Source organism: Palaemon carinicauda, chromosome 30, assembly GCF_036898095.1.
Source record: "Palaemon carinicauda isolate YSFRI2023 chromosome 30, ASM3689809v2, whole genome shotgun sequence".
In the NCBI taxonomy this organism is placed as follows: Eukaryota; Metazoa; Arthropoda; class Malacostraca; order Decapoda; family Palaemonidae; genus Palaemon; species Palaemon carinicauda.
The window spans coordinates 71,944,818-71,971,089 of record NC_090754.1 but is presented as its reverse complement, the minus strand read 5'-3'; the positions used below and the strand labels follow the sequence as shown (position 1 = coordinate 71,971,089).

The 26,272-nt window shown below is 39.4% G+C and overlaps 1 protein-coding gene and 2 non-coding genes across 5 annotated transcripts in view; 1 reads left to right on the top strand and 2 right to left on the bottom strand.

Moving 5' to 3' along the window:
- The window catches only part of Ttc1 (Tetratricopeptide repeat domain 1), a 538,489-nt gene that overhangs the window by 462,451 nt on the left and 49,766 nt on the right, over window positions 1-26,272 (top strand). The window contains exons 1-2 of one of the 3 annotated variants that reach the window (XM_068354057.1): window positions 19,799-19,820; window positions 20,033-20,129. The exons of the other annotated variants lie outside the window; for them this stretch is intronic. The gene's annotated coding sequence lies outside the window, so the exon portion shown is untranslated. Of the gene's footprint in view, window positions 1-19,798; window positions 19,821-20,032; window positions 20,130-26,272 lie in introns of those variants that run through there. 3 annotated transcript variants of the gene reach the window in all.
- On the bottom strand, window positions 16,451-16,522 carry TRNAP-AGG (transfer RNA proline (anticodon AGG)). The gene has a single exon. It is a non-coding gene; the product is annotated as a tRNA-Pro (tRNA).
- Window positions 18,272-18,343, bottom strand: TRNAP-AGG (transfer RNA proline (anticodon AGG)). The gene has a single exon. It is a non-coding gene; the product is annotated as a tRNA-Pro (tRNA).

The following is a 26,272-nucleotide window of genomic DNA, read 5'->3' as shown; positions in this document are numbered from 1 at the left end:
AAAATTAATAACTTAAATGTCATGGGTGCCCTATGTGATAAGATACCAAACAATTTGTATGTATATAGACCCACTGACTGGTTTGAGAAAGATATCTATATAACTATAGAAAGCCAAAACCACCAATGTGGCTTGTTACCGAGCCTAAAGGGAGTAATGGGAATTATTTTAAAATTAGCAAACTAATTCAGAAAAAGATAGGAACCAATGCACCAGGTGATATATTTCACTTTGGGGAAAATAGCTTCCTAACCCATGTAAAATCATACACGCAATCAGTAATACTGTCTAACATTAAGACAAGCAGTGATGAGGATATGTTAGATGTCAAACCCCACCTAAATTTTAGTTACGGAAGGGTAATAGTTTTCAATAAAGATCTGTATGAATTTACAGAAGAGGAAATACTAGCCATGTGCCCATTAACAGTGTGGAAAGTGCATAAGATTCCTGGAACGTCAATGATTATCCTTACTTTCCAGGATGCCGGTGTGCCTTTCCACATCGATATTGAAAATGAAAGAATAAAAGTTCGACCTTTCAAACAAAAGCCCTTACAATGTTTCAAGTGTTTCAAATTTGGACATCCTTCTAAAGTTTGTACATACATACATATACCAAGGCACTTCCCCCAATTTTGGGGGGTAGCCGACATCAACAAATGAAACAAAAAAAAAAGGGGACCTCTACTCTCTACGTTTCTCCAGCCTAACAAGGGACTCAACCGAGTTCAGCTGGTACTGCTAGGGTGCCACAGCCCACCCTCCCACATTATCCACCACAGATGAAGCTTCATAATGCTGAATCCCCTACTGCTGCTACCTCCGCGGTCATCTAAGGCATCGGAGGCAGCAGCAGGGCCTACCGAAACTGCGTCACAATCGCTCGCCATTCATTCCTATTTCTAGCACGCTCTCTTGCCTCTCTCACATCTATCCTCCTATCACCCAAAACTTTCTTCACTCCATCCATCCACCCAAACCTTGGCCTTCCTCTTGTACTTCTCCCATCAACTCTTGCATTCATCACCTTCTTTAGCAGACAGCCATTTTCCATTCTCTCAACATGGCCAAACCACCTCAACACATTCATATCCACTCTAGCTGCTAACTCATTTCTTACACCCGTTCTCACTCTCACCACTTCGTTCCTAACCCTATCTACTCAAGATACACCAGCCATACTTCTTAGACACTTCATCTCAAACACATTCAATTTCTGTCTCTCCGTCACTTTCATTCCCCACAACTCCGATCCATACATCACAGTTGGTACAATCACTTTCTCATATAGAACTCTTTTTACATTCATGCCCAACCCTCTATTTTTTACTAGTCCCTTAACTGCCCCCAACACTTTGCAACCTTCATTCACTCTCTGACGTACATATGCTTCCACTCCACCATTTGCTGCAACAACAGCCCCCAAGTATTTAAACTGATCCACTTCCTCAAGTAACTCCATTCAACGTGACATTCAACCTTGCACCACCTTCCCTTCTCGTACATCTCATAACCTTACTCTTACCCACATTAACTCTCAACTTCCTTCTCTCACACACTCTTCCAAATTCTGTCACTAAAGTTTGTAAAAATGAAAAAAATATGTAGCATCTGTTCCAGACCTTATCATGGAGACTGTACACTTGAGCCCAGCTGTTTGAACTGCAATTCAAACCTTAAATCCACTGACTGGAGCTGCGATATTTACAAGGTTGAAGAAGCAGCCCTCAACAAATCCAGTGTAGAACACATAAGTGTAGGACATGCCAAAAGACTACTGAAAAAAAAGAAAAACAGCTATGTAAAGGCACTGAAATCAAGAGAAAATATACCTAAGGAGACATCAAACCCACATAGTGCTGCCAGTAACTCCAAGGAAAGAAATACATCATCTAATGATAGTAAAGTTTTACGTGACAAGATAAGCATATTGCCTTCCAAGGCTTTGCCACTGTGTATTAAAACTGCGGCACTACCCACTTCTATACAAACTTCATTCCCATTACCAGCAATAGTACTAACCTCTCTCAGGCCGTGTCCTTGCCTGATTTGACGGAGGTTCCACCCGAAACAGTTACCAGGTGCACCTGTGGTAGGGAAGGTGCTAAAACCTGGTAGATCCTCACCACCTATAAATAGGAAAAGAGAGAGACCTCCATCTCTCTCACCCCCTTCCATAAGAAATATTATAGTAATGACATCAAATAAATATGATGTTTTGTCTGTTGATGTTTCTGATCAACCAGAAGACAATTTAAATAAATCAGAAATTCAGGTTGAGGTCCACCATCCCCCTCAACAATTGGATCAGAAGGACAACAAGAAAATCACAAATTATAAACAATATTTATCAAGACCCTCTCTAATAAAACCACCGGGAAATAGCATTAGATCAAAAATTGCTAATGGCAAGACTTCATCTAAAAGGTCTTCCAAATAATAAACCATAGTTTTTTCCTCCATTTTGCAATGGAATTGTCAGGGTTTAAGGGCCAAATATGAAGAACTTAAGCTCTTAGTTTACGAGCATTCCCCCATAATCGTAAGTCTACAGGAGAGCAAGCTTGATTCTAATACCCCTTGTCCTCGCAAATATATTAGCTATAGGACACCTTATGATCACGGAGTGGGGAGCCATGACGGAAGTCTCACATACGTTCGTCAAGATGTTCCCCAAATACCTTTATCTGTCCGTACACCTCTGCAGGCAGTGGTTGTACAGAATGATATAGGGAGAAAATATGCAATCGGTTCGCTGTATTTGGCTCCTAACAATAACATATCATATGAAGATTTAGTAGGGGTGATTCAACAGCTCCCTCAACCTTTTCTTTTACTTGGAGATTTGAATGGTAGACATCCTTTGTGGGGTGGTGTTTTAGCAAACACCAGGGGCAATATTATATCATCAATTGTGGAAAACGTGGATGTCAGAGCCCACACACTTCCATGTACAGACGGGTACCTTGTCATGCATCGACCTTTCAATTGCAAATTCTAACTGTCTCCTTGATTTTGATTGGAGGACATTAGATGATTGGCATACTAGTGATTGTGCACCATTCATAAACATCAACAATGGTCCACCTTTACAAAGATGTCCACTATGGAATCTTGATAAGGCAGACTGGGATAAATTTCGTGAGCTAAGTGAAATTGAAGGAAATGCAGAACAGTTTGAAAATATTGATGATGCCATAGACTTACTGAATGGAACCCTTCATATAGCCGGAGTTAATTCAATTCCCAAAACAACAGGGTTATTCAAACGACGACCAGTCCCCTGGTGGTGTTCAGAACTAACTGCCCTGCACAAAGCCACAAGAAGGTCTTTAACTCGACTCGACTGAGGGCAATTTGATTATATACAAGAAATGTTGAGCACAGTTCCGTTGTGCCATGAAGGAAGCTAGGCGCCAGTCATGGGTGTCTTTTGTTTCCTCCATTAACATTAAAAACCACCATTGCTGTGTAAAGGAAAATAAAAAAGATTGCCGGCAAATTTACCCCAAACCCACCACCAGTGTTGAAGGTGAACGGTCAGTATGTGACTGAAGCAAATGATGTCAGCAATGCCTTGGCTGAACATTTTTCAAATGTGTCCAGCAAGTGTGAAGGAGTTCCTGGTCACCAGTATAGGAGTGAGGAAAAGAAAATTTTAAATTTTGTAACAGGAAGGGAAGAGTCATATAATTCTCCTTTTGCTGAAAGAGAATATAATTCCGCTCTTACTAATTGTAACAATACAGGCCCTGGGCCTGATGGAATTCCAAATGCAATGATTAAATATGTACATTTTGATACAAAGTTATTTATTTTAAGCATTATCAATAGAATATGGCATGATCATAGTTATCCAAGTGTTTGGGAACTAGCCATTATTTTAGCCTTTTTAAAACCCGGTAAGGACAAGTTTTTAGCAGCAAACTACCGACCTATTGCATTGACATCTTGTTTATGTAAATTCATGGAGAAGATAGTCAATAGAAGACTGATTTGGTACCTTGAAAAGAAGAGTATTTTATCACCGATTTAATGTGGATTCAGAAAAATGCACTCAACAACTGATGTGTTGATACGACTTGAGTCCTCTATTTGTGAAGTGTTTGCTTCCAAACAGCACCATGTGACAGTCTTTTATGACCTTGAAAAGGCATATGATACCACTTGGAGATATGGTATACTTAAAACAATTCATGAATTGGGATTGAGAGGAGAACTTCCACTATTTATTCAGGCATTTCTTTCACATAGAGTTTTTCAAGTGAGAGTGGGGCAAACTCTATCAGAGAGTAAGTGCCAGGAAGGAGTTCCTCGGGGTAGTGTGCTGGGTGTGACCCTTTTTGCACTAGCAAATAATGGGATATCCTCAGCCATTCCTCGGGATGTTCTCTCAACATTATTTGTGGATGATCTCTCCATATCATTTGCTGGAGCTAGAATGGCAATGGTCGAGAGAAAACTGCAACTCTCAATTGACAAAATTATCCAGTGGGCCGATATGAATGGATTTAAGTTCTCGACAAGTAAAACTACTGTTGTACATTTCTGTCGTATCTGGGGAGCACATCCAGACCTGGATATATACATTAAAGGTCAACATATCCCATGTGTAGGGGAAGCTAAATTTTTAGGTTTGATATTTGATTGTAGACTTACATGGGTTTCTCACCTAAAAGCATTGAAACCTAAATGTGTTGAGGCTCTGAATCTTTTAAAAGTATTGTCCCATACATCATGGGTGGGGTGGGGGCAGACTGCAATACTATTTTAAAATTATACAAGGCCTTGATTTTTTCCAAAATTAGTTATGGATGTGAAATATACTCCTCAGCCACCCCAACCAGATTAAAGATATTAGATTCAATACATCATGCTGGTATTAGATTGTCCACAGGAGCATTTAGAACCTCACCTATCCCAAGTCTTCTTGTTGATGCTGGAGAGTTGCCTCTCGACCTTTACCGAATGTCTTCTATTATTCGGTATTGGTTTAGATTGCAAAGACTCCCTAATTCTTTAGCCTTTCAGACTGCAAGCCTTGTAAGGCACCCAACATACTTTGAGTTGCACCCAAAATCTCCTCAACCCTATGGCTTACGGGTGAAACAATTATTAAACAGTCTGGATATAATTAGAAGTAAGGTACTCCCATTCAAGGTATCATCAACGCCTCCATGGAAATTACCAGAGATATCTTTTTGTAAATACTTTATTGGAGTTAAGAAGAATATGACAGACCTAGAAGCCAGGTCTCTTTTTATGGAACATGTTGAAGAACATAAGAGGATCAACTTTTATATATACTGATGGCTCCAAATCTCATCCTGGCGTTGGATTTGGAGTACATAGTATTGGTTTTAATTGTAGAGGTGCACTTCCTCTAACCGCTTCCATATTTACTGCTGAACTGTATGGCATATTAACCGCTATCGAGAAAATTGTGTTGGAGAAGGAGGGTAATTTTACAATTCTTAGTGATGCAAGGAGTGTCCTTCGAGCTATAGAAGTTTTTAATTCTAATAACCCTCTAGTTTTAAAGATTTTAGAATAGCTTTTTATTATTGGACGGAGAGGTGTAACAGTTCAATTTTGTTGGGTTCCAGCACATATAAGTGTGTCTGGGAATAAGAAGGCAGATTCACTGGCAAAGAATGCTGCATCCGAGTTGCTGCCAAGAAGGTATCCCATTCCCTGTAATGATTTCCTACCTAACATCAAGAAATTGGTTTGCAATAAATGGCAACAGCACTGGGATAGCCTAAATGTCAATAAAATGAGAGAGGTAACAAATGTCATATCTCCTTGGAGGTATAACATGATGCCCCAAAAATGGGAGATGTCTCTTTGTCGTCTCCGTATTGGTCACACTCAGTTGACACACGAGTTTCTGCTGAAGGATCAACACCAACCGTATTGTGACGACTATTTAGTACCTCTAACAGTGAGGCATTTGTTGACCGAATGCCCCAATTATAATAACTTAAGGAATAGATATTTGTTTGAGGCTCGAGGTGAGGGTGGCAGGTTCATCCTTGCCAAGATTCTTGGATATGATGTGTCCTACCACGCAAGTGCCATTTTTAGATTTATTTCAGAAGCAGGTCTTTTGAAAACTATTTAACTTTTATGACATTCAACTTTTATGATTTTAATTTAATATTCTTTAATTTTTTTTTATACATAAACTAAATGATATCGGCGTCGATGACCTTAGATGTCAGGATGCCTGAAAACTTTAAATCAATCAATCAATTATAACAACAGAAGATGAAGAAAGACAACGTTGGATGGAACACTTTAATGAGGTCAGGAATAGGAGACATGAAGGGGCATATTTTGATTGATATACCTGAAGTTGAGGAAGACCTGGATATGTCCCTGAAAGAATTCATCATGTTTGAGGTCGAAGCTATCATAAAAAAAAACGCTAGGGATGGAAAGCCCCGGGATATGATGGAATAACTGCCGAGATGATACTGCCCTGAAATGAAGTGACTCCCAGAATCCTTACTAGATTATTTTGTAGAATGTGCAATGAAGAGGCAAAACCTGATGAATGGGAGCTAGGAGTGATGGTGAAAATGCCAAAAAAAAGGAGATCTGACTGATTGCAACAATTACAGAGGCATCACACTTACGTCAGTTCTCATGAAAATATATAGTATGCTCATTCTAAAGAGACTAGAGAGAAAGATTGATGAAAAGCTGAGAGATGAACAAGCAGGATTTAGAAAAGATAGAAGTTATACTGACAAAATTTGTAGAGTATAGAAATTCACTTTTGATGGCATTTGTGGACTATGAAAAAGCATTTGATAGTGTGCACCGGCCAATTTTGTGGAGAATCCTGCGTTATTATGGAGTTCCTTTTAAATATGTAAATTTGATTAAGTCTATTCTTGAGCATAGCAAGTACAAAGTTAATGTTAATGGAGTCCTTTCAAATGAATTTCCATTGAACAGTGGAGTACTCCAAGGGAATATACTATCATCCTCATGGATTTGTAATACATAGAACAGTTGGGGATGGCAGAGAAGAATTGGAATGGATTGGTAACAGGAAATTAGTGGACCCAGAGGATGTTGATGACGCTGTCCTTATTAGCAAAATTTCAAAGGACTTGCAAAGCTTGCTTACCAGAATACATGAAATTTCACATGAGATTGGGCTTAAGATTAATAGAAGAAAGACAGTTGATGAGAACAGAATATGCAATGGAAGATGAAATATCATTGAAGGAGAAAGAATTAATGAGGTGGAATCATTTAAATATTTAGAAACTATGATCTCTAATACAGGGTCTTAATAATTTAAGTTTAATGAAAGATTGGGAAAAGCAAACCAGGCAATGGCTACTTTTAAGTAAAATTTGGAAATCAAATCGCCTGAAATTACATATAAAAATCGGGCCATATATCAGTTTAGTGAGATCGGTGTTACTCTATGGACCTGAGTCGTGGTATGACAATCAAACAATATTCAACAGAAGTTAACCCCTTGAGCAAAGAAAAATTGTATGGTAATCTCAGTGTTGTCAGGTGTAAGAGGAAAGAATAGCGCAGACTATTTGGTGTATGTATAGGCAAAGAAAAAATGAAACGTAACCAAGGAGAGGCCAATCAAAGGATCCAATAACACTCTAGCGGTGGTATCTATGTGTTATATATATATATATATATATATATATATATATATATATATATATATATATATATATATATATATGTGTGTGTGTGTGTGTGTGTGTGTGTGTGTGTGTGTGTGTGTTCATACATATATGTTGAAATGACGCTATTTATTGCATTTTATGAATTACCGCTCGGGAAGGTATTTGTTGCATGTTGTGAATTAACACTCGAGAAGCTATTTATTGTATGTTATGAATTAACGCTTGGAAAGCTACTTATTATACATTATGAAATAACGCATGGGAATCTATTTATTGTATGTTATGAATTAACGCTTGGAAAGCTATTTATTGCATTTTATAAATTAACACACGGGAAAGCTATTTATTGACCATTATGAATTAACGCATGGGAAGGCTCTTTTATAGTTTATGAATTAACTCTTGGAAAGCTATTTATTGCATGTTATGAATTACGCTCGGGAACCTATTTATTGCATTTTGTGAATTAACGCTCGGAATGCTATTCATTGCAGGTTAAGAATTATTGCTTGGGAAGCTATATGGTATGAATAAACGCTCGGGACTCTATTTTATTGAACCCATTTTCTTCAACTCTTTATGATGGGAGACTAATTCATTCTCGGCCTGGAAGGCAAATCTCTTCTCTCAAAATGAAACATTTTTCATAAATTGAGTCATAAAAATATTCGCATCTCGTTTCGCACCTTGAAAATTTCGTAAGCAGTCTTTCGTGAAGAGAGATATGACTGTATTTATTGTATGTTATGAATTAATTCCTTGGAAGCTATTTATTTTATGTTGTGAATTAACTCTCTAGAAGCTATTTATTGCATGTTGTGAATTAATGTTCGGAAAGCTATTTATTGCATTTTATGAATTAACGCTTGGGAAGCTATCTAATGCATGTTATTAATTAACGCTCAGGAAACTATTTATTGCATGTTATGAAGCTTGGGAAGCTATTTTTAGCAAGTTATGAATTAACGCTCGGGAAGCTATTTGTAGCAACCGTGTTTCACATGATCGTACATAGTTAAGTTTGTGTATATATTATGCTTGTATCTTCGCTCTTCCCTCGCACTAAAAAGAACCAGAATAAACATGCCTGAGTTTCTCCTCTGTAACAGTGTCTGTTTTTTTAACATGAAATTTCTTGTTGCTTTGAGCTTTTGTATATAAAGGAGAGTGTTCTATAATAAATTCCCTCAGTTGCTTTCAACCTGTCTTTGATTCACAAGCTTCTCTCGGCTCGTCACATTGGTGACCCCGGAAGTTGACTCTCTCCCGCCGCCTTCCACCCCCCCCCCCTCGCCCCTCCATCGTTGGTACTATGGCGGACTCTACGAAAGTTAGCGCTGCGGTTGCCCCATTGAAACTTTCATCGTTCGCCAGCGGAGAGGCGTTTGCTTGGTTGCAGCGCGCAGAAGTCCAGGTTCGCATCAAGGGCGTGACTCGCTCAACCACCAAAGCAGATTATGTTCTCGTGGCGATACCCGAGGACAGCTTCCCAGAAATATCCGACTGCCTTTGTGAACAAGGAGACACCCCAATAGCGTATGACGCCCTCAAAACATACCTTCTGCAGCAGTACTCACCGTCGCCAGCCGCCCGTATAGCAAAGCTTTATCAGCTCTCACAACAACCGTTGGGGGACCAAAGGGCTTCGCTTGCCCTCAGGGAAATGACCAGTATCGCTCGCCTGCAACCTGCCGCAGATGGCTCTCCTCGTGAGGTGAACCTACTTCGTGCCCTTTGGATACGCCGTTGACCCGGACCTATACGCGCTGCCATACCCGATGGCGATAGTTTACCCATAAAGGACTTGATGACCAAAGCCGACGCCCTTATTGACAGCCACTTCAAGACCTCCATCAACGCCTCCACCCCTGACGAAGAGGATGCCTATTCAACGTCAACCGAAGCTGACGTGAATGCTATAGGACATACACGCCGAAGAGGCGCCAAAGCCACCCACCACCCACCAATCGCTCGCGCCCCAACCAACGACTTCTACAGCTACTTACTACCTCCCATCCGCCGCAGTTTTGCTACTACCACTTCAGATTCAGGACAACCGTGAAGAAATGTGCCAAGGATTGTCAGTGGCCAAAAAACATGTAAGTAGGCCATCGCTCGTGGCGGTTGCCTCCAGTGTTTCTAATCTTTTCTTTTTACATGATGCAGAAACGGGCGTGCGATTTTTGGTAGACACGGGTGCTTGTCGTTCTCTTTTGCCAAGGGAACTCTTCAGGACACGACGTAGTCTGTCTACTTCTGACGACGTCCGCTTGGTAGCTGCCAACGGATCTGCAATACCCACTTACGGTTACGAGAACCTCACATTATCGTTCGGAAATGGTAAATTCAATTGGAAGTTTCTCGTTGCTGACGTCACTTTGCTAATCCTCGGTGCGGATTTCCTCTCTCATTTCCACCTTCTGGTCGATGTGGACACCTCTTCAACCCGCCCCTTCTAACCTCGCTCTCCACATCAGCGCACCCACGGATGCCTACGCCCACCTCCTCACGTCGTACCCGGAAGTTTTCCGTCCAGAACTTCGCCAAACGCGCACGGTTCCTGCCAAGCACGGTATTTATCACCATATCAAGACGACGGGACCCCCAGTCTTCGCAAAATTCAGACGTCTGGCACCAGAACGATTGGCAGCCGCCAAACAGACGTTCGCCGATATGGAGGGAATGGGCCTTTGCCAAAAGGCCTCCAGCCCATGGTCGTCACCCTTACACATCATTCTGAAGAAAGACGGCTCCCTCCGTCCGTGCGGGGATTACAGGCGCCTGAACATGCAAACAGAACCGGATCACTACATCCTCCCAAACATTGCCGACGTGACCTCCTACCTGCACAAAGCAAAGGTTTTCTCTACGCTCGACCCCCTGAAGGGGTATTATCAGGTGCCTATGAACCCAGAAGACATCCCCAAGACCGCCATCACCACTCCGTTTGGTACATACACCTTCAATTACTCCTGTTTTGGCCTTCGTAATGCTGGGGCCACGTTTCAACGTCTCATGGATGGCATCTTAGGGGACCTCCCTTTCGGTGTATGTTATGTGGACGACATACTTGTGTTCTCCTCCTCAAAAGAGGAACACCTCCGTCACCTGTGCATCGTGCTCGACTGCCTGCAACAAAACGGCCTTGTAGTCCGGTACGACAAGTGTACCTTTGGGGACAACGAAGTGTCGTTGTTAGGGCACCGCATCACTCCTGAAGCAGTCCATCCCCTCCCTGAGAAGGTAGCAGCCGTTCAGGACTTCCCCGCGCCCTCGACCGTCAAAGCTCTGCAGGAATTCTTGGGCATGATCAACTATTATCACCGTTTTCTGCCAGCCATTGCCGCCACTCTTGCTCCCCTCTACGCCTCCCTCAAGGGCAAGCCAAAGGAGCTGAAGTGGGGTCCCCTTCAAGAAGCGGCCTTCTGCAATGCAAAGAAGGCCCTATCAACTGCTGCGGCTCTCACTTTTCCTATCCCACATGCCCCTCTCCTTCTCTCCACCGATGCCAGCGACGTCGCTATTGGTGCAGTACTCGAACAGGTGGTCAACGGCTCGCCCCGCCCATTGGCCTTCTTCAGCAGAAAACCGTCTAAGGCAGAATCAGGTTACGTATTCTACCTTTGATCGCGAATTGCTGGCGGTGCACTTGGCTGTCCGTCACTTTCGCCATTTCTTAAAAGGTACGCCCTTCGTCATTCGCACAGACCACATGCCTCTGGTGCACGCCTTCACTCGACAGTCTGATGCCTGGTCCACCCGGCAACGCCGACATCTCTCCGCCGTGCCTGAATACAATTGCACCCTTCAATACGTCTCTGGGAAAATGAATCCCGTTGCCGATGCCATGTCAAGAAACACATTGGCTGCCATTCAACTGGGATTGGATTACAACGCCTTGGCTGAAGCCCAACGACAGGATCCAGAGTATCAAGCATGTAGGACATCCTGCACGTCCCTCCGTTGGGAAGACTTCCCCCTCGAAGACTCCAACACCACCCTCCTCTATGACGTCAGTACTGGTAGACCGTGACCTTGAATTCCTGCTCCCATGTGCCGGCAGGTGTTTGATTTCATTCACGGCATTTCACATCCCTCGTGCCGTTCTACTGCACAGCTGCTGAAGGCGAAGTTCGTTTGGCACGGCATTTCTAAGGATGCTAAGGATTGGATCCGTGCCAGTACTTCTTGCCAAACTTCCAAAGTACATCGACACACGGATTCAGGAGTGGGCACCTTTCTACAATCTCAGCGTCGTTTCGCATGCATTCACGTCGACGTTGTAGGCCCCCTACCCACATCACAAGGGCATCGTTACCTGTTTACCGTCATCGACCGCTCCACTCGTTGGCCTGAAGCCATTCCCATGGAAACTGCAACGTCAGCCTCATGTACATTTGCCTTACTCTCAGGATGGATTGCAAGATTTGGTATCCCTGAGCATATTACTTCTGACAGGGGTACCACTTTCACCTCTCAATTGTGGACACCATTAGCGAATCTCCTGGGCATCACCCTACATCAGACAACGGCCTACAACCCCGCTGGAATGGTTGAACGTTTTCATCGCACCCTCAAAGCAGCTTTGATGTCCCGCTGCAAGAATTCCAACTGGTTTACTCAGCTTCCCTGGGTCCTCCTTGGACTAAGGACCACTCCTACAGATGCCCTCGACGTCTCGGCAGCTGAAATGGTGTATGGGGACCCGTTGGTCGTCCCTGCCGAATTTTTTCCTTCTACAACCTCCTCCGACGATCTCCAGCGCATACGTCATGTCGTGGAATGATTTACTCCATGCCGCCAGACTTACAAGGCCCCAGCGAAGCATCACATACCAACAGACTTGCACTCTGCAACGCACATCTTCCTGCGCAATGACACTAGCAAGCCACTGCTAACCCCCCCCCCCCTTACACGGGCCCTTTCCTTGTGATCCGACGCGGTCCGAAAGCATTCCTATTAAACATTCGTGGCAAAGAAGACTGGGTCTCCATTGATCGTCTAAAACCTACTTATCTCCTGCCAGATGACCCGCCTACAGTTCGCCTCTCTCTATTTAACATGTACAGTATGTCATTTTTAGGGGGGGAGCCATGTACCAACCGTGTTTCACACGATCGTATATAGTTCATTTTGTGTATATATTATGCTTGTATCTTCGCTCTTCCCTCGCACTAAAAAGAACCAGAATAAACATGTCTGAGTTTCTCCTCTGTAAGTGTCTGTTTTTTAACATGAAATTTCTTGTTGCTTTGAGCTTTTGTATATAAAGTTGAGTGTTCTATAATAAATTCACTCAGTTGCTTTCAACCTGTCTTTGAGTCACAACCTTCTCTCGGCTCGTCACATATTTAATGCAGGTTATGTATTAATGTCCGGGAAACTATTTATTACAGGTTATGAATTAACCCTTTGGAAGCTATTTATTGCAGGTTTTGAATAAACGCTCGGGAATTTATTTATTGCAGGTTATGAATTAACGCCAGGAAAGCTATTTATAGCTGGTTATGAATTAACGCCCGGGAAGCTATTTATTGAAGGTTATTAATTAATGCACGCGAAAGCTGTTTAATGCATGTTATGAGTTAACACTCGGAAAGCTATTTATTGCAGGTTATGAATTAACGCTTGGGAAGCTATTTATTGCAGGTTATTAATTAACACTCGGATAATATAGAGAAATCTCTTGTTTGAAATAATGAACAAGGTGTACTTCTTCCAAGATACTTCTTCTTCTTTGTCCACATCTTTTCGAACTTCTATGGGCGGTCGATGTTTCTTGTCAGCTTTCTTCATCTATCTCTGTCACCGGTTAATCCCTTTGATCGAAGGTCATCCTAGATACAGTCCACCCACTTTTGCTTTGGTCTCCCTCTCCTTCTCATTCCCTATACATCCATTTCCATCGCTTTCCTCCCAATATACTGTTCATCTCTTCTCATGACATGACCATATCACCTCAGTCTACTTTCTTGGATCTTATCTGATAGTTTTCTAACTCCTGTGGTACCCCTAATTACCTCATTCTGTATCTTATCTCTTCTTGTCTCCCTTAGATCACTCTTCTAAGATATACTTCTTTTAAAAACACTTCACTCATGGGCCTGACCGGGATTTTAACCCAGGACCTCTTGCACCCTAAGCGAGAATCATACCCCTAGACCATCAGGCCTGTTAACGCCTGAACAATCTAAATACGAATTGCTTTGCAACGTGACTATTTGGCAATCTTTAATTTACATTATGTGTGTTATGAATTAACACTCGGGAAGCTATTTACTGCATGTTGTGAATTAATGCTGGGGAAGCTATGTACTGTATGTTATGAATATATGCACGAGAAAGCTATTTATTGGCTGTTATGAATATACACTTGGGAAAGCTATTTATAGCATGTTGTGAATTAACGCTCTGGAAGCTATTTATTGCAGGTTCAGAAATCATACTCGGGAAGCTATTTATTGTATGTTGTGAATTAATGCTCAGGAAGCTATTTATTGTATGTTGTGAATTAATGTTCGGGAAGCTATTTATTGCATGTTATGAATTAACGCTTAGGAAGCTATTTATTGCAGTTTATGATATAACGTTCAGGAAGCTATTTATTGCAGGTTATGAATTACGCCTGGGGAAGCTATTTATTGCAGGTTATGAATTAACGCTCTGGAAGCTTTTTATTACGGGTTATGAATAAACGCTCGGGAAGCTATTTATTGCAGGTTATGAACAAATGCCCGGAATGCTATTTATTGCAGGTTATTAATTAACGCTCGGGAAGCTATTAATTGCAGATTATTAATTAACATACGGGAAAGCTATTTATTGCAGGTTGTGAATAAATGCTTGGGAAGCTATTTATTGCATGCTGTGAATTAACGCTTGGGAAGCTATTTATTGCATGTTATGAATTAACGCTCAGGAAGTTATTTATTGCATGTTATGAATAAATGCCCTGGATGCTATTTATTGCAGGTTATTAATTAGCACACGGGAAAGCTATTTATTGCATGTTGGGAATTAACGCTATTGAAGCTACATATTGCATGTGAATTAACGCTTGGGAAGTTTTTTATTGCATGTTGTTAATTAACATTTGGGAAGCTATTTATAGCATGTTATGAAGTAACGCTCAGGAAGCTGTTTATTGCATGTGAATTAACATTTGGGAAGTTATCTATTGCAGGTTATGATATAACGTTCAGGAAGCTATTTACTGCATGTTGTGAATTAATGCTGGGGAAGCTATTTACTGTATGTTATGAATTTACGCACGAGAAAGCTATTTATTGGCTGTTATGAATATACCCATGGGAAAGCTATTTATTGCATGTTGTGAATTAACGCTCTGGAAGCTATTTATTGCAGGTTAAGAATTAATACTCGGGAAGCTATTTATTGTATGCTGTGAATTAATGCTGGGGAAGCTATTTACTGTATGTTATGAATTTACACTCTGGAAGCTATTTATTGTTGGTTATGAATAAACGCTCGGGAAACTATTTATTGCAGGTTATGAATAAATGCTCGGGATGCTATTTATTGCAGGTTATGAATAAATGCTCGGGATGCTATTTATTGCAGGTTATTAATTAACGGTTGGGAAGCTATTTATTGCAGGTTATTATTTAACGCACGGCAAAGCTATTTATCGCATGTTGTGAATAAACGCTCGGGAAGCTATTTATTGCATGTTGTGAATTAACGCTTGGGAAGCTATTAATTGCATGTTATGAATTAACGCATGGGAAGCTATTTATTGCATGTTATGAATAAATCCCCTGGATGCTATTTATTGCAGGTTATTAATTAACGCTCGGGAAGCTATTTATTGCAGGTTATCAATTAATGCACGGGAAAGCTATTTATTGCATATTGTGAATTAACGCTATTGAAGCTATTTATTGCATGTTGTGAATTAACGCTTGGGAAGCTATTTATTGCATGTTATGAATTAACGCTCAGGAAGCTATTCATTGCATGTTATGAAGCTTGGGAAGCTATTTAATGTAGGTTGTGTATTAATGATCGGGAAACTATTTATTACAGGTTATGAATTAACCCTCTGGAAGCTATTTATTGCAGGTTTTGAATAAACGCTCGGGAAGTTATTTATTGTAGGTTATGAATTAACGCCAGGAAAGTTATTTATTGCTGGTTATGAATTAGCACTCGGGAAGCTATTTATTGCAGGTTATTAATTAATGCACACGAATGCTATTTATTGCATGTTATGAGTTAACGCTGGGAAAGCTATTTATTGCAGGTTATGAATTAACACTTGGGAAGCTATTTATTGCAAGTTATTAATTAACGCTCGGATACTATAGAGAAATCTCTCGTTTGAAATACAGTAACAAACAAGGTTTACTTCTTCCAAGATACTTCTTGTTCTTCTTTGTCTACATCTTTTCCCACTTCTACAGTATGTGTGGTTGATGTTTTTGGTCAGCTTTCTCCATCTACTTCTGTCCCACACCACATCACCGGTTAATCCCTTAGATCGAAGGTCATCCTCGATACAGTCCACCCACCTTCGCTTTGGTCTCCCTCTCCTTCTCGTTCCCTGTACCTCCATTTCCATCACTCTCCTCCCAATATACTGTTCATCTCTTCTCATGACATGACCATACCACCTCAGTCTACTTTCTTGGATCCTATCTGATAGTTTTCTAACTCCTGTGGTACCCCTAATTACCTCATTCCGTATCTTATCTCTTCTTGTCTCCCTTAGATCACTCTTCCAAGATACACTTCATTTAAAAACACTTCACTCATGGGCCTGACCGGGATTTGAACCCGGGACCTCTCGCACCCTAAGCGAGAATCATACCCCTAGACCATCAGGCCTGTTAACACCTGAACAATCTAAATACGAGTTGCTTTGCAACGTGACTATTTTGCAATCTTTAATTTACATTATGTGTGTTATGAATTAACACTCGGGAAGCTATTTACTGCATGTTGTGAATTAATGCTGGGGAAGCTATGTACTGTGTGTTATGAATATACGCACGAGAAAGCTATTTATTGGCTGTTATGAATATACACATGGGAAAGCTATTTATTGCATGTTGTGAATTAACGCTCTGGAAGCTATTTATTGCAGGTTAAGAATTAATACTCGGGAAGCTATTTATTGTATGTTGTGAATTAATGTTCGGGAAGCTATTTATTGCATGTTATGAATTAATGCTTAGGAATCTATTTATTGCAGGTTATGATATAACGTTCAGGAAGCTATTTATTGCAGGTTATGAATTATGCCTGGGGAAGCTATTTATTGCATGTTATGAATTAACGATCTGGAAGCTATTTATTGCTGGTTATGAATAAACGCTCAGGAAGGTGTTTATTGCAGATTATGAGTAAATGCCTGGGATGCTATTTAATTAACGCTCGGGAAGCTATTTATTGCAGGGTATTAAGTAACACACGGGAAAACTATTTATTGAATGTTGTGAAAAAACACTCGGGAAGCTATTTATTGCATGTTGTGAATTAACGCTTGGGAAGCTATTTATTGCATGTTATGAATTAACGCATGGGAAGCTATTTATTGCATGTTATGAATAAATGGCCGGGATGGTATTTATTGCAGGTTTTTAATTAACGCTCGGGAAGCTATTTATTGCAGGTTATTAATTAACGCACGGGAAAGCTATTTATTACATGTGAAATAACGTTATTGAAGCTATTTATTGCATGTTGTTAATAAACACTTGGGAAGCTATTATTGCATGTTATGAATTAACGCTCGGGAAGCTATTTATTGCATGTTATGAATTAACGCTTGGGAAGCTATTTATTGCATGTTGTGAATTAACGCTCGGGAAGCTATTTATTGCATGTTATGAATTAACGCTTGGTAAGCTATTTATTGCATGTTGTGAATTAACGCTCGGGAAGCTATTTATTGCATGTTATGAATTAACGCTTGGTAAGCTATTTATTGCATGTTGTGAATCAACGCTCGGGAAGCTATTTATTGCATGTTATGAAGTAACGCTTGGGAAGCTATTTATTGCATGTTATGAATTAACGCTCGGGAAGCTATTTATTGTATGTTGTGAATTAATGCTTGGGAAGCTATTTATTGCATGTTGTGAATTAACGCTCGGGAAGCTATTTATTGCATGTTATGAATTAACGCTCGGGAAGCTATTTATTGCATGTTGTTAATAAACACTTGGGAAGCTATTATTGCATGTTATGAATTAATGCTTGGGAAGCTATTTATTGCATGTTATGAATTAACGCTCGGGAAGCTATTTATTGCATGTTGTGAATTAATGCTTGGGAAGCTATTTATTGCATGTTATGAATTAATGCTTGGGAAGCTATTTATTGCATGTTATGAATTAACGCTCGGGAAGCTATTTATTGCATGTTGTGAATTAATGCTTGGGAAGCTATTTATTGCATGTTGTGAATTAACGCCTGGGAAGCTATTTATTGCATGTTATGAATTAACACTCGGGAAGCTATTTATTGCATGTTGTTAATAAACACTTGGGAAGCTATTATTGCAGATTATGAATTAACGTGCGGTTTGAAATGACGTACAAGAAACAAGTCTTTTAAAAACACTTCACTCAAGGGCCTGACCGGGATTTGAACCCGGGACCTCTCGCACCCTAAGCGAGAATCATACCCCTAGACCATCAGGCCTGTCAAAGCTTCAGTAATCTAAATACAACTTTGTTTGCAAAATGACTATTGGGAATTCTTGAATTTACATTGAATTGTACGTGAATCAACAACATTATTTAGATATCAAGGAATCTTTATTTAATTCTTACTTAACTGAGGGTAAAATAGCATTTAAGGATCTGGTGGTGCATAGGTGTAGTTGCATGAGATAGACGGAAAAGTTTTATAATACTTGCCCGATCGATTTTCTCTATGGAGGATTCTTTTTATCATGGTCTGGAATGCGATTTGCGATATAGTTTCGTGTTGCTTTGCTTAAAAACATTCTTTTACGATTAATATACAATCAGCACCCGTAATTTATAAAATTGATATGAACTTTACAGCGTAAAATTTAAATACGTAGATGATGTTTGTGACCTATGCCAAGAAGACAAAGCTGTTAATTTATTTTCATGCCAAAATATTGAAAATTCAAGAAAAAAATAGATAGTGGATACATTGCAAAATCTTGACAAAGAGCTGATGTGATACATAAAATGGACCGTGGATCTGAAAGATTTTAAAAATACCACAATAGAATGAATGCCAAACCTGATAACAAGGTATTATCCTAAATGATTTAAGGCAGAATGGGATGAAATTGAAACATGATTATAATTAACAGTTGTTTGCGGTTATAGGAAAAACTCACAATTATAATACTGAGTGTAATTTTGGGCGCTTTGCACCTATCTTTGTCGCGAAGTGAGCAGTTTGGAATCAGGAACTTGGAAGAAAAAGTACTTAGTTTAATAAATGCAATGACAATAATTTTTTATTGTATATATATATATATATATATATATATATATATATATATATATATATATATATATATATATATGTGTGTGTGTGTGTGTGTGTGTGTGTGTGTGTGTGTGTGTTTGCATATATATTCTCTCTCTCTCTCTCTCTCTCTCTCTCTCTCTCTCTCTCTCTCTCTCTCTCTCTCTCTCTCTCTCTCTCTCTCTCTCTCTCTCTCTCTCTCTCTCTCTCTATATATATATATATATATATATATATATATATATATATATATATATATATATATATATATATATATATATATATATATATATATATATATATATACACACACACACACACACACACACACACATATATATATATATATATATATATATATATATATATATATATATATATATATATATATATATATATATATATATATATATATATATATATATATATATATATATATGTATGTATGTATGTATGTAATACTATATACATTGAGTGTCTGCATCCGATACCCTAATTATTAAACGTAAATGACGCAATCAGTTAACAAATTCTCTTTGTGTATCAGGTAGTCCTCAAGTAAAGCATTTTCGTATTTGAATAGTTTTGACAATATTATCCATTATTTATATCCTCTATTTAGAAAAAAATAATAATCTCAAAAGTGAAGAAGACTAAACCGATCGTTGTGTCAACAGGGTTGCCAGTTTGGCCTTTTTTCCGGCCAAAAAAAACTCAAATTTGACCTTTTGTATTTAAATAGGTTGCCCTTTAGTAATATGAAAAAATCCGAGCCTTAAATACTATATTTTTGACCTTTTTCTATTAATGGGTTGGCCTTTTAAAGATGCTGTTGATTAAAAATTGACCTATTCTCATTTAGAAAACCTGGCAACCCAGGTGTCAAGTTAACGAAGTCTGGTTTGTTTTGGTCGTGATTGCGTTTTTCAGTGTGATTTTTTTCTTTCATTATCTCACAATTTAGTCTACGTAGCAGGTATGGTTACGTTATTTATTAAGTTCATATTTTATAATTTATTTTTTTTATTATAATGGAGTTCGTATTGCTGTAACAGCTCTCGCTGAGCTTATATATTGTTCTGGAGTGTTCCAGTCGCAAGGGTGGTCAATTTTATATATTTTGTTTATCCCTCATACAAGCTGTACAACCCTAGTTGATAAATAGTGTGTAGTGTGGCGGTAAGCCCATACCTAAAATCATTGTAGTGTCAAACCATTACTAGGTAGGAATATACATTACCCTTTGGGTAAATATATGATACTTTGGTAATAGGTTACAACACCGCGCTCTCCATTTACTCCAAAATAATGCAATCTGCAGTTTTCATCTTCTTGCACAGTAATTAGGTGGTTATTTAAATTCTGGGGAAGCTATAATTAGCAAGATATGTTGAGGAAGGGGGAAGGGGTTATGGGTTATAAAAAGAAAAGAACTCGGTGTCCTCACTAAACGACTCGGAACTGACATGTCAACACGGTCAACCAAACAGAATTCGTGATGCCAACGTACATAAACAGAAGTCTGTGATGCCACCGTACATTTGATATACTGTATATTCAAAATATGCTTAGTTAAAAATGGATTAATTACTCAAAGGTGTTCATAAAATATGCAATTTACAAATAGTGACACTTTCGAGTAATCACTCAATTTTTGATTAAGTATATTTTGGGATGTGTGTAGGATGGCGGCCACCTGCATGTATGATAGCGGCCGCCTTATTTTCAACTTTATCGGAAACTTGTATAGAATATTAACTGTTCAGAATGTTATAAATATCCAAGGTAAGTCCTTACTATACCGATATACAAAGATTTTGAAAACCATCTAATTCGACATGAAATTTATAAGTCGAACGAGCTCTGTACCTTGCCACGCAGTTTTTCGCTCCCATAGTTCCTAGAATTCCCTATACAGTAGATGACGTTCTGATCGAATCAACAGCGCCATACCGTCGGAATTCTGAATTATTAATCGGCTGCGGCAATTTGAAACGACCCAATGGGACCCCACTTGACCTGGGGATTAACTAGGATTAACTTTTTCACCCAATCATAACTCATTTTTTCTAAAAATTCAAATACGGAAACGGGAGCACCCATCGAGGGTCAGAAATGCTCATTCTTTACCCACGCGGCGCGATGGCAACTAACCAGTGTGTAGATACTTGTGAATCTTTTTTCAATTCAGTCAATCCTAGTATGTTGAGGATTATGAACTTTACAACAAGTGCTGAGTTTACAAAATATTTATATAAAATGGGACTTTTAGGCGACTTTTCCGGCATTTGTGCAAAATGTCATATCGGTGAAATGCGCTACAAGTATGATGGAAAATCGGCGAATAGTGGAAAAGCTAAGTTTTTTTGGCGTTGTTCATATAATTATTGCCGAAAGAAGATCGCCCCTAACCACGGTAGCTTTTTTTCATGATCAAAGCTACCGTACAAAGATGTGTTTGTTATATTAGCAAGTTTTATTTATGGTTTTTCTCAGAACCAGATTCTCCCTATGTACAAAAAGTTTGCCTCTCACACACTAGTTGATTGGTAAAGCCAATACCAGTTGAAAACTCGGACTTCAGTGACTTTGAATAAGTAGGGGGCCGTTATAGAGGTTACGAATAAATCCGCAAGCTGAACAGGAAATAATGTAAGTACAACCCTCTCTGTTTCTGGTTTGTGTGATCGCGGCCACATGTATGCATGATGTCGGCCGATTAAGAATATGCTTGTGTGTATGAGTGATAGCGGCCACATGTATGTATGATGATTTCCGATTAAGAATAGGCAAGTGTAAGGGGGGTCGCAGGGGGGCGGTGTTGTAGGTAAGGTTAGGTGGGCCCATTCAAGTTAGGCAGTGTTCTATTCTAGAGTTTTGGCAGAACATTCTGTTGTAGAACAACGGCCACGTCTTACAAAGGGTTAGAAAACGGGAAGAAATTCACGTTTTATATGTCCGCGGGAGGACGTGGCCGCTGATCTACAAAGGCTCCTATATTTTGAATATACAGTATATCAAATGTACGCTGGCATCACAAACTTCTTTTTATGTATGCTGGCATCACGAATCCTGTTTCGTTGACTTTGTTGACATGTCAGTTCCAAGTCTTTTGATGAGGAAACAGAGCTATTTTCTTTTTATAACCCCTTCCCCCTTCCTCAACTTATCTTGCTAATTGTTGCTTTCCCAGAATTTAAATAACCACCTAATTACTATGCAAGAAGATGAAAACTGCAGGATTGCATTATTTTGGAGTAAATGGAGAGTGTGGTGTTGTAAACTATTACCAATACTTTAAGTACTAGCGAAACTGGAATTCGCTAAAGGAAATGGACGAGTGCTGGCTAGTTTAGTATTTTCTTAATACAGTATGTTTAATAGGGCTGGGGCACAATAATTTACGTAGCGGTCTGTTGAAATGTGAAGTCTGGGGTGTATGTACGATAGCGGCCACCTGTATGTATTATTATGTCTGACTTAGAATACAGCAGTGTAAGGGGGGTAGCAGGGGGCCCCCCTTCCCAGGTCACAACTGCTAGGCAAGGGCTTTCCCCTGGACCCTCCTTTCCAGGTCACAACCGCTAGGCGATGTCTTTCCCCTGGACCCCTCTTCCCAGGTCATAACTGCTAGGTGGGGGCTTTCCCCTTGGACCCCCCTTCCCAGGCCACAACCACTAGGCGGGGGCTTTCCCCTGGACCCTCCTTCCCAGGTCACAACCGCTAGGTGGGGCTTTCCCCTGGACCCCCCTTCTCAGGTCACAAATGCTAGGCTGGGGCTTTCCCCTGGACCCCCTTTCCCAGGTCACAACTGCTAGGCGGGGCTTTCCCCTGGACCCCCTCTTCCCAGGTCACAACCGCTAGGCGGGGCTTTCCCCTGTACCCCCCTTCCCAGGTTACAGCCATGGTAATTCTATGCAATAGCTCCGCCAGCAAGTTATCAAATGTAAGTACTTTCACTTAAAAGAGGGAAGTCCAAGGTTTCATTTCAAGCTAAGCAACACAAGGTCTAGAAGTTGTTTAAAAATCAAAATTAAATTTGACCTGCCTGAAAATAACTAATCCCTTGACTTCATAGCTCTCTCAAATTCCTCTTCAGACTAAACTCTCTTTTGTTTGTTTGTATGTTAAAAACAAAGATTATATCATTATTGCATCATCGACTGTATTCTACGTAGCAAGACGTCACCCAAACATCATAGTTTTTACCCAATGATAATCAGGTGAGTTTTACTAGGAAACTAACACTTTTCACACAATTTCAACCGCTAATTTTTCAGTCTTTTGAGAGCCATGGAAACCTATGAACCTTCAACTTATAGTGCTGTTTGTCATTTACCATCTACTTCGACATCAATTTCTGAGGATTTTCTCCCAAGTTCTTGTCTCAATTGTTATTCAAATTATAGAGATATTGTTTTGCATAATTGTGGTAACATCAAAAGAATAATAAAGTACTGTCAAGATCACAGTGTTCTTACAAGTGAAAGTGACACTATTTGCCCCACCTGTGGTTCTAAGTGCCATCCTGATATTAACAAAATAGTATTTTGTTGTGACATGGCATATTGTATTGAAAATCAAGAAGAAAGTGAAATAAAGGTGTAGTTTTTACTTTTCGATTTTTAAGGTAACTTGGTTTAAAAGTTTTATTTAGATATACTGTTCTGTATAATCTAATTTGTTACTAGTATATAATTGTATTGGTGTTAAATTTAGTTATAAATTTGTTTAGAATTAATTGAGAATTTCTCACAAAACTATAAATGGTTGGTGCTCATTCATTCGTGAGGTTATTGTGCATTGGATATCGAGTCGGAATTGTGCAGCTCACCTTTATCCTCCAACTTAAGTACACAAAGGGTTTTAGGCTTTCTTATATTTAATATGGCTGTGTAAAGGGGGGTTTGCAGTGGGGGCGACTCCCCCCCCAGTTAAGTATATGGCTGTTAGGTTAGGTGGTTTGTTTAAGTTAGCTGGTGGCCTTGTTTATTGCTAATTCTACATATGCTAGTAATTATATGTTAAAACAGTTTCTTTAAATCGTTTCCTACCCAAAAAGGTAAATATATGATACTCTAATTTCTAGCCAAATACATAAACTATACATATTTCCTACTTGCTACCTTGTGTTCCATGCATTTCTGACCATGATTATTGGGACAAACTACCCAATCATGAATTTTTGGACCCCCTTATTTAAAGACAATTATGAGGGACACCTGTGGGAAACCGAGGTTTTTTGGGTGGGGAAATGTCATAAACGAGTGATTTTAGCAACAATAATGGCCAGAAATGTAAACTAAACACACGATAACCAGTTGGAAAATATATGGTTCATGTCCTGTAAGTGGCAGAAAACAGGACAAAACTGGATTATTTAACACTTGAGATTTATAAATATGTATAGAACCTAACAAACCCACTTAACCTAACCTAGTAGTTCCCAAGTCACAACCCCTAGCCCAGAAGCCAGCCCCTCCAGACCCCCCTTCCCAGGTCACAACCCATATCTGGAACCCCCTTCCCAGGTCACAACCCATATCTGGAACCCCCTTCCCAGGTCACAAACTAGAAGTAAATCACAAATAAATCCTTATACAGTACAGTATTATGATAAAGTAAATCGCAAATAATTCTTTACCTTATAATTGACACCTATGTCTCTTTTTCATTTTATTTTTTTGTCTTGGTAATCTTTACAGAAGCTTTGCAGTAGAAAATGTGCTGGTCTAAACTATAAACTCAAGTCAGAATTGCACCTTTGAGGGATAACATAATGAGCTTTTAAAAAATGCGCATCATTATTTCGCGTTTATTTTTTTTAATTGCATGTGAGTAACAATAGCTATAGTACACTGAACAGAGAGCATTTCCATTTTAATCAATTGCTGACATAAATGAAATTACTCTAAATTTCAAAATAGATTGCACCTCCCTTAGGTTCCCTCTTGGAGACGTCTTTATGTGATGGTGGTGAAGTTAAAACTGATGTTGAGGGTGGAAAAAAATGACTGTTGTAGAACAACATCTGGGAACTTATGAAGAAGCTTGTAATCTGTTAATTGGTTTTAAAAAACCACCTGACAGATACGTCATTGTAAACGCACAGAAAGCTCCCCAAACCGATCGGAACCAACGCATGCACAATAACTCTCCCTCAATCTCTCAGATGTAAACAATGGACTTTAATCGAGAGATATGTACATTATCATACCCAGCCCCTATTAGAAATATAGAGAAAAATAACAAACTAGCCAGCATTCATTCATTTCTTCTAGCGAATTCCAGTTTCACTAGTAGTTAAAGTATCTTACACATATCAAGCAAACAAAGGTACAACCTAATCTGAGGTTTCCACTTCCGTCCATACCTCCCAAGGAACTTAGCCCCGTGCTGGCTTCGCGACGGGATTCCCTGCTGAAACGGGTTTTCACATGTATTCTATTTTCAATTGTTATTATAACTTGAAATAAAAGACTGACAATTACCACACCAAAACTATTCAAAACTCCTATAAAGACACCAGTAGCACCTTTTTATTTCCTCCAAGAGAGAAATGGTACATTCCAACAATGTACCATGATCTTTGACTGTCTTAGTAGAATTCTCTTGCTTGAGAGTACACTTGGGCACACTATTCTATCTTATTTGTCTTCCTCTTTTTTTTAAGTTTTCATAGTTTATATATGAAATATTTATGCTAATGCTGTTACTGTTCTTAAAATATTCTGTTACAACCGTAGTTGGAAAAGCAAGATGCCATAAGCCCAAGGGCTCCAACAAGGAAAATACCCCATTAAGGAAAGAAAATAAGGGAATAAATAAACTACTAAGAGATGTAATGAACAATTAAGATAAGATGTTTTAAGAATAGCAACATTAAAATAAATTTCTCATATATAAATTTCAAAAAACAAGAGGAAGAGATATAAGACAGAATAGTGTACCCTCAAACAAGAGAATTCTACTCCAAGACAGTGGAAGGCTATGGTACAGAGGCTATGGCACTACCCAAGACTAGAAAATAGTGGTTTGATTCTGGAGTACCCTTCTCCTAGAATAGATGTTTACCATAGCTTTCGAATATCTTCTACCCTTACCCAGACTAAAGTAGCC